We start from the raw sequence: 10,198 nt of genomic DNA, 5'->3' as shown, positions 1-10,198 counted from the left end.
AAACAATGTAATATTTAATTTTACCATGTATGTTGCTTTATGATTGTATTATCCTTAAATGCCTTATATATTTAGTTTTACTAGAAATTGGACCTGTAAGGGAGTTTAAAGAAAGCTTCTAAGTCCGGATAAGTTAAAAATGTTAAGAAGATTGGCAAGTGTTTCTACTCAAAGAAGATGGTCACAATACTAAGACCTACGAAACAAAGAATTGTAATTTAAGTAGTAACTATTATACTACTTCCATTACAAATTTCTTAAAATTGTTATTGTAATTTTATAAAGTCGATATGATAATGAAGAGAGGGGATGCACTCCTGAAACAGCAACAACAAGAGGAAGAGGATGAGATCATGAAAATTGACCTTAAAGAATCTCCGAAGAAGAAGACAGCAGTAGGGCAAAAATTGAATGAAAAGTACAAGGAAGAAAATAAAGGCTCGAAGACTAAGAATAAGACCATTTCACATGGTGGTACTACGAAATCATTGTTGTGCAAGACATGCCTTTACATAACAATCTAGGTCATTTTGACAATCGTGAGATTTAGTTGACTTGTAATCTTATATAATCTGTAATGATATTTCTTGAGTCTGTAAAAATTTCTAAGTAGACTAGACTGAAATATTTTTCAGTAAACAGCCGACAAGTTAGGAATAAGTTTTTGGAATAAGATCAAGCATGAGCATGCCTCGGGATGAAGATAAACTGATTGGTGAATAATAATTCTGTAGATTGAAAAATGTTCTAAGTCAAGTGTCAAGAAGTAATAGGTCAAGTAATGTCGAGAAGTCTATCAATAAGCCATATAAGCTTATAGAGAAGTCACTCTACTTGCAGAGAAGTCAATTTACTTGTAGAGATATCACTCTACTTGTAAAGAAGTCAAAAGTATATATAGAGAAGTGGAGATATCGATAAGTCAAACTGCATATAGAGAATTGGAAATGTCGACAAGTCAAGCTACATATAGAGAAGTGGAGATATCGACAAGTCAAAAATATATGTAGAGAAATGGAGATATCGACAAGTCAAAAGTATATGTAGAGAAGTGGAGATATCGACAAGTCAAACGGTATATAGAGAAATGGAAACATCGGCAAGTCATAACACTTGTAGAGAAGTGGAGATATTGATAAGTCATTCTACATGTCGATATAAGACATCTCTATACAATAATGCAGATCTCGATAACATCTTCAACTACATAATGCAACCAACTTGAAGATCTAAGATTATCAGTCAACAAACCGTTTTATCACTGAAATAAAAAGTCTACAATACAGCTTGGGGAGTGCAAGATCAACGCCCGAGGGTCAAGATGAACTGGATAAAGGATGATCACGGACCTAGTAGATAGTATGCAGATTTGCTGCACTTAAAATAGAAATAGACAAAAGGACTTTAGAAAATGTGTTAGTCTATTTTAGTGCAAGTTTTGTAAACTATGTATGTTGATCTATAAAATATATCACGGGCCCCGAGTTTAGAAGTGCCAAAAAAATCTAGAAAATTTTGTATTCTCTCAAGAGAAGTAGTTGAATTCTTATTATTCAAGAACACGGATTTGTAGCACAACTAATTTGATTTTTAGTAAAAGATCAAGTAAGTTTTGATAATTGCTTCTGTGTCTCTTATATTAAGTCAATTATTACTATAAACGATATCTAGCTGTTAAGTTCCATAGCTTAAACATCGAACTTGATTTTTAAACAAGAAAAGGCAAGAAACACACATTGCTCCCCCGGTGTGCATTTCATAATTAACAGCCATTTAAACATCCTTCAAAGTTAGGACCACTAAATTAGAATGTGAACCAATTAAGGGGCATGGAATATCAATCACTATATTAAGAAAATTGGAAGTTGCTTCCATTAAAAGGAGAAAATTAATTGAGTAGAAGACGTATTTGATAAGCACTCTTATTTCATTATTTTTCAACCTCATTTAAACCATTTTTTATTTTTCAATCCGCTATCACATCTTTTAGCTATGATTGGATTATTTCCAAGATTCCATATGTAGACAGATCTATCTAAATCATTTTTGCTATGATGTCTTTTGCACATTTTATTTCAGTCATCAGTTTTGTTTAGTTAATATTAGGTACTTCGTACAATAATGAACAAAATCAAAAATCACATAAATACATAACAAATAATAAGATGTTTTTATCATTGTTCTTAGATGGAGTTACATCACAAATCTCAACACATACATGAAGATTACATCTCTTCATTTTCATCTTTCTTACACATAGGTAAAAGTTACAACCCATGTTAAACTGAGCAGGGTCATAGCCCATGACAATTAAAAGAACCAATTAAGGGGCATGGAATATCGGTCACTACATTAAGAAAATTGGAAGTTGCTTTCATTAAAAGGAAAAATTAATTGAGTAGAAGAAGTACCTGATAAGCACTCTTATTTCATTATTTTTCAACCTCATTTAAACCATATTTTATTTTTCAATCCGCTATAACATCTTTTAGCTACGATTGGATGTTTTCCAAGATTCCATACATAGACAGATCTATCTAAATCATTTTTGCTATGAAGTTTTTTGTACATTTTATTTCAGTCATCAGTTTTGTTTAGTTAATATTAGGTACTTCTTACAATAATGAACAAAATCAAAAATCACATCAATACATAACAAATAAGAAGATTGTAACGCCCCCAAATCCGGGGTCAGGAATCTGGGTCGTCACGCAATCCTTCAATCATGTATAACCTGTATTAACTCAATAATCCAATAACTCAATATCACAGACCCCCAATCTCATACGCTCACAAGTTTTAACCTTAGAAATGACGTATAACAAGTATCATCTATTATTTAATCTCAAATGTACTTTACAGGATCTCAAACAATTATTCATAACCTCTACATGAAGTTACAATAATTATGACTGATATCTTATACCTATCTGATACTCTGGCCAACCCGAGACAAAGCTGTCAGGGATTCTCCCCATGACTGTAAGCGACTAAGTCCCGCACCGGCATACTGGTTATCTGTTGTATTGTGACATTTAAAAGAAAACAAGAGTGAGCAATAATGCTCAGCCATAATAATGTACAGTATGAAAAGACTATATGAGAAATTCAAGTATAATTCCATATACGATAAATATGTTTATTCAAAAATAGTTTTCCTCGGTGATACACACCTTCTTTCGAAAACAATTCTTTTGAGGACTTACTATCCCGCGAATACCTTAATTGTAAACTCATCATGTAGGCTTGGGTTACGGTATTGCATCACAATTTCAATTGCAAGAATAGGACATTAACTGAAGACACCGCATACGATGATCAGTCATAATACGGAAATCAGTAACCTTTTCTACTAGTAGAAGGACGACACCTTCATATTCCAGTTATCACCTTTGCCGCATACGGGCTATGTGTCCCATTTCGGGTATACACACACTTCGCGGGTCCTTAGGTACATATAGTACCGTCTCCCACGGTACTGGCAGTCTCCCCAATACACGAAGTACTGGATCTCTACCCCTCCTTGTCCTTTAAGAAATCCTATCATATCCCAAGAACTCGTACTCCTCGAGTTCCCAAAGCATTTAGTTTATTGATAGGCACAACTCATGTTGCTAGTGTGTGTGTATATATATATATATATACTTTCGAGAATTTTGGGAGGAAGTACTAGGATAATATGAGTTGACTGTTGTCAACAGATAAATAAATGAGGGGGAGTTTCTTTTAAAACTATATTCAAAATATTTAGAATATGTCGAGATAATACTCGTCGGCGGTCTGAAATTATTTGAATGATTTTTTAAAATTCAGAAAGTATTTTAAATCAGGTTTTATGATTTTTAAATCATATAATAAATAATTAACAATTATTAAATAATTAAACCTCGAATAATTATATTTTAAAAGAGTATTTGAAATAATTTTGCCTCAACTATTTTATGTTTAGATAAGTAAAGTAATCTTTAATAATATACTTAATTGAGTTTGAAATAATAATCGCTGGAGAATATTCATCTTATATAAAATGAATAGCTAAAATAATATTCATTATTCGAATAATAAACTATAGTTGAGGGAATACGATCATTGAAAATCGTTTCAATTCAAATTCGAGGTATTTTAATATTTCGCAAGTGAACATCAAGTCCCTTGGAATAAAACAAGTACAGACTTTAATCATCCAAATCATCTCCATAATATGTTACGACCGGTATTTCTAAAACTTATCTATATATAATTGTGTGTTTATAATTGAGATTTAAATTGTGTTGAATTATAAATGTGGGTGATCTATATGTTGAGTGCCTATAAATTAAGTGCTTAATGTATTAGTTTATACAAAATTTTTGAAAGGGAAATCTTATTATTTAGTATTTTTTTAATGAAAATTAAAAGTATTTCATTTTATATGAAAAAATCGATTTTTAAAAATCTTTTAACAAAAAATTTTAAATCTTATATTATTAAATTTCTAAAATCATAAGCTATTTTATAATATGTATTTTGTGATTTATGGAAGTGTATTTATATTTATAGAAATTGTTTTATATAGATTAGTTAATTTTTAATTTGTAATTTACTTAGTTGCCCATGCATGCATTTTACTCCCAACACAAGATAAGAGCAAACTTGGAAATTCCAACCCAACTAACTGCTACTTCACTAGCCAAAGTTACTTCTTTATCCTTGCATGCAAATTGACACAAGCTTGCTAGAGGGTTACTTTTATTAATTCTCAATTCCACTCACATTTTAGTCAAATCAAAACCAAAAACCAAAGACAAGTTGTCATAATTCTCACCACCACATCACACTCACTCTCCCTCCTCTCCTCCCTTCTCCCTCTCTCGGCCCTCTCTCGGCCGAAGCCCCCACCCCCCATTCTCCTTCATTTTTCATTCAAACATCCACCCTCCATTAAGTAATATCACTTCCCATAGATTGTTCATGTATAATATAGAGAGTTTATGATGAAAAATATATGTTTTAATCTTGCATGGTAGTGTTTTGTTAAACTCAAAGTGAACACCTTTGATTCTTGTGAATCTAAGGCTTTCACCATGAGATATATTATCATGGGGTTGAGAATGGCTAGACATGAGTATGTCACACTTGTGCAAATGTTGTTTTCACCCTAATCCATTCGGCCATGACTTGTTAGGAGCCGAATTGATGGTGTTCTTGTTGCTTTGTTTAATTTTTGTATGTTTATGTGATAATAGCATGTATTTGGAAATAAAAAACTTGATAAAACTCTCTACATGCTAAGTGATCATATTAGTTATGATTAATTCTAGGCTTGCATGTTGATTCTATGATGAAATTTATATGGAAACCATATTATTTTTGGCTTGTAAGTTCGGAAGCATGCATGTATAGGTTCAACTTATGATTTTCGAAAGTTCTTGATCGTTTGGATTGATTTTTGTTAATAAACTCTAATTTCAGTTGAGTTAAGATATTAATTATTATTTGTGCTCCTTGTTATGTGATTTTGATTCGTATATATATGAGGATTTGAGTTGTTGTTTTCAAAATTATGATGACTTGTAATTAGTGTATTATTTTGACTCTTATTTTGTTATATTGCACTTTAGGTAAGGATGATCTCCACTAAGACAATATTGTATATGGGAGTGTTAGTTCAGTAGGTTTCCTTGGTTGAGTTTTAGTTTGGGTTTTGGTAGATGTTTGGTTTGGTTTGTCAAGTGGGAAACATGGTGAAAAGGGGTACATTAGATTCTGCAGATTTTCAGTTTGGTATCATGAGGTTTAGGGTGAGATATGACCTTGTCATTGTAATGCACTTTGAGGCGCAAGTCACCATAAGCTAGTACTAGGGGTATACTTCATATTTTAGATGTTTGTTAGAGGTTTATAGGTTGTTTGGTTAGGTGCACGAGTGAAAACACTAAATTTGTCCAGCAGGGGACAATTTTACAGCAACCTAGAAATGAGAAGTTTTGACCATGTCATGGGTAGGCCCTCACTAGGCCTTGGTTGGCCCTAGTTAGAGGGAGTGTCTGAGGTGTTTTTCCAGCCATAATTAATAGGAATTGAGTTAGAATCATATGTCACAAGTTAGTGCAAAACATGACACTTTTCTGTCTAGAAAACCGGGGAACCCTGGACTTTAAGCTTAGGCCTAGGGAGGCCCAAGCTAGGCCTTTGAGTCACAACAAGTTTGGGAGTTACCCTAGGATCAGAATAGTCTAGTGTAGAAGTTTGGGAGGTAAACTTGAGGTGTAAGAGTGTCAACTGTACTCAAGAAACCATTGTTGTCATCCTGAAATCACTATAATGAGCACATTCACTTAACATGTAGTTTTAGAGCACTTATGAGTGAGGCCTAGGTTGACCATCATAGTTGTAAGATAGTATAAGGTCATTAGAGTGTAGGTCCTAGGTCAGGGTCAATAGGAACTTGATGGTTTAGAAAAGACACTTCGAGTTATGTGGTCAATATTAGGAGTTTTGACTAGTTTAGCATAACTAAGTGACTTAAGTAAGTGGTGTGAGATCATCCAAGCTTAATGATGCAATATAGTGTTTTGATATATCATTATGTACTTAAATATGTTATATGAGCATATGTGGTTGTGTGAACTATTATGCTTATAAGGTAATTGTAAGCATGTATGTGTATATAGGCCTAAGTGCCAATGTGCTTAATTTTGGTTTATAATTAGGTTGAGTTGGTGAGAATATATTATAATGAGGTTATTATTATTTTGTGTAGGCTCACGAAACGAGGGTAATCTTGCCATTAAAGTCGAGTAAAGCTCCCAGTTGCTCCTACCTTCCAGTCAAGTCAAGCCTTTCTCAAGGCAAGTATTTCAACCTACCTTTTTGTTTACACTGCAAGTGTGTGTTAACCCAGATTTTATATATGATGCGAGTATTCTAATTCACCTTGATATACATGTATACATGATCCAAGTGGTTTCAAATCTATCTTTCATATTATATGCAAGTACCGTGAACCCTCAAGTATCTATTGCAAGTAGTTTAACTTTACTTGAAGATTGCTATGCAAGTAATTTAAAAGTCATACCATGCTAGTATACCAAAGTAATTCTATATTACATGCGAACGCGTATACTTGCATGTATTATTAGCGCGTGTTTTTGCCCTAACAAGTTTTTGGCGCCGCTGCCGGGGACTCGGCTTATTTGTTTAGTTTATGTACTTACCATCATTGGTCGTTAGGACTCAGTGATTAAGATGTGTTACTTATTGTTCCGGTTGTGTTTCAGGTACTTTAGCGAGCGTTTATGCAAACTCGTTCTCGTACTCGCACGAGGACTCTAGATACAGCTGAGGTGACAGACGAAGTTCTTGATATTTCGGAGCAGATAGATTTTGTAGATTCGGATTCGGGAAGTGAGCAGAAAGAACCAGTAATCATGGGTGATCATATTATTCCGGCCGATCCAGCTCTTATGGATTTTTCTCGGCCTAAAATTGATGACATTCAGTCAAGCATTCTTCATCCGGCTATTCAAGCTAACACCTTTGAAATCAAGTCGGGCACTATTCAGATGGTGCAGAATTCTGTTTCTTTTGGAGGTGCTGCGACTGAAGACCCCAACATGCACATAAGGAATTTTGTCGAGATCTGCAGTACTTTCAAATATAATGGCCTGACTGATGAGGCTATCAAGCTGATGCTTTTCCCATTCTCACTGAGGGATAAAGCTAAGGACTGGTTACATTCTGAACCAGCTGGGTCCATCACTACTTGGCAAGATCTTGCGTAAAAGTTTCTGGTGAAGTTTTATCCAATGGCAAAGACTGCTGCTATGAGGGGTGCTCTTACTCAGTTCGCGCAGCAACCTACAGAATCTATGTGCGAAGCTTGGGAACGCTACAAGGAAATGTTGAGAAAGTGTCCACATCATGGTATGCCTGATTGGATGGTGATCACTGGTTTCTATAATGGTTTGGGGGCCCAGTCTCGGCCCATACTCGATGCAGCAGCTAGAGGCGCCTTGTGGGCCAAAAGCTATACTGAGGCTTATAATCTTATTGAGACTATGGCTGCAAATGAGCATCAAAACCCAACTCAGAGGATGATGCCTGGGAAGGTAGCAGGTATTCTGGAAGTCGATGTAGCCATCGCTATTGCAGCGCAGCTCCAAGCGCTGTCTATGAAGGTAGATTCTCTAGCTACCTATGGAGTCAATCAAATAGCTATGGTCTGTGAGCTTTGTGCAGGTTCTCATGCTACGGATCAGTGTTCTCTTGTCAATGAATTTGTTCAATATGTGAACAATTATCAGCGACAACAGCAGCCTGTGCCAACTACTTATCATCCTAACAACAGAAATTATCCAAATTTTAGCTGGGGTAATAATCAGAATGCTATTCAGCCACCATATCAGCAAGGTGTGAGTAAACAGTTCAACCCACCTGGATTCCAGCAACCGCAGCAGTATGCTCAAAGGCAATTATATCCTCAACAGGGAAGTGCAGCTACACCCACTAGTGCTAATTTTGAGGAACTTAAGTTGTTGTGCAAGAGTCAGGCGGTTTCTATTAAGACCTTGGAAAATCAAATCGGTCAAATAGCCAATGCAATGCTCAATCGTCAACCTGGAACACTTCCCAGTGACACGGAAGTACCAGGCAGGAAGGAAGCTAAAGAGCAAGTCAAGGCTATTACCTTAAGATCTGGGAAAGTTGCTGATGCTGAAAAGGTAAAAGAAGGAGAAGCAGAAGTTAGAGATGAAGCAGCTAAGCAAAAGGTGAAAGCGGCGGAACCAAGGAAGACTACTGTTGAACACACTCTGCCTGAGGGTAATACAGGGGAGAAACAGCTCTATCCTCCACTACCTTTCCCTAAGAGATTGCAACAACAAAAGCTGGATAAGCAGTTTGGTAAGTTTCTGGAGGTGTTCAAGAAACTTCACATCAATATACCTTTCGCTGAGGCTCTGGAGCAAATGCCTAGTTATGCGAAGTTTATGAAGAGTATTCTTTCAAGGAAGGTGAGACTGGATGACCTTGAGACCGTTGCTCTAATGGAAGAATGCAGCGCTGTGCTGCAGCAAAAGTTACCTCCAAAGCTTAAAGATCCAGGTAGCTTTACCATTCCTTGCACCATTGGCAAGTTATCATTTGACAAGTGCCTTTGTGATTTGGGAGCAAGCATCAATCTGATGCCGTTGTCGATCTTTAAAAAGTTGGATTTGCCTGATCCAAAACCCACCTACATGTCTCTACAATTGGCCGATCATTCTATTACTTACCCAAGGGGCATAGTGGAGGATGTGCTAGCCAAGGTGGATAAGCTCTTCTTTCCTGCAGACTTTGTTATTCTGGATTTCAAGGAAGATAAGAAGATTCCCATAATCTTGGGAAGACCTTTCTTGGCTACTGGCCGTACCTTGATAGATGTGCAGAAAGGTGAACTTACTATGCGGGTGCAGGATCAGGATGTGACCTTCAATGTATTCAAAGCAATGAAATTTTCTACAGAAGATGAGGAGTGCTTAAAAGTGGATGTGATTGATTTTGCGGTTACTTCAGAACTCGATCATATGCTAATGTCTGATGCATTAGAAAAGGCCTTAGTGGGGGATTTTGACAGTGATGATGAAGATGGCAACGAGCAATTACAATATCTTAATGCATCTCCCTGGAGGCGAAATCTGGACATGCCGTTTGAATCTCTTGGTACTTCTGACCTCAAGAATGCTGAAGGAAAGCTCAAACCATCAATTGAGGAAGTACCTACCTTGGAGCTCAAGCCATTGTCTGAACACTTGAGGTATGTTTTTTTAGGAGATGCATCTACATTACCTGTTATTATTGCATCTGACCTTTCAGATAGTGAGGAGGACAAGCTTTTAAGGATTTTGAGAGAATTCAAATCGGCTATTGGATGGACCATAGCAGACATCAAGGAGATCAGCCCTTCATATTGCATGCATAAGATTCTGCTAGAGGAGGGTAGTAAGCCAACTGTTGAACAACAGCGCAGACTTAATCCTATCATGAAGGAGGTGGTAAAGAAAGAAATTCTGAAATGGCCGGATGCAGGCATCATTTATCCTATTTCTGACAGTTCTTGGGTGAGCCCCGTGCAATGTGTGCCTAAGAAAGGAGGTATCACTGTGGTAGCAAATGAGAAGAATGAGCTCATCCCCACTCAAACAGTTACATGATGGAGAGTATGCATGGACTACCGAAA

Source organism: Apium graveolens, chromosome 11 (assembly GCF_009905375.1).
Source record: "Apium graveolens cultivar Ventura chromosome 11, ASM990537v1, whole genome shotgun sequence".
NCBI lineage: Eukaryota > Viridiplantae > Streptophyta > Magnoliopsida > Apiales > Apiaceae > Apium > Apium graveolens.
This window is presented reverse-complemented; position numbering follows the sequence as displayed.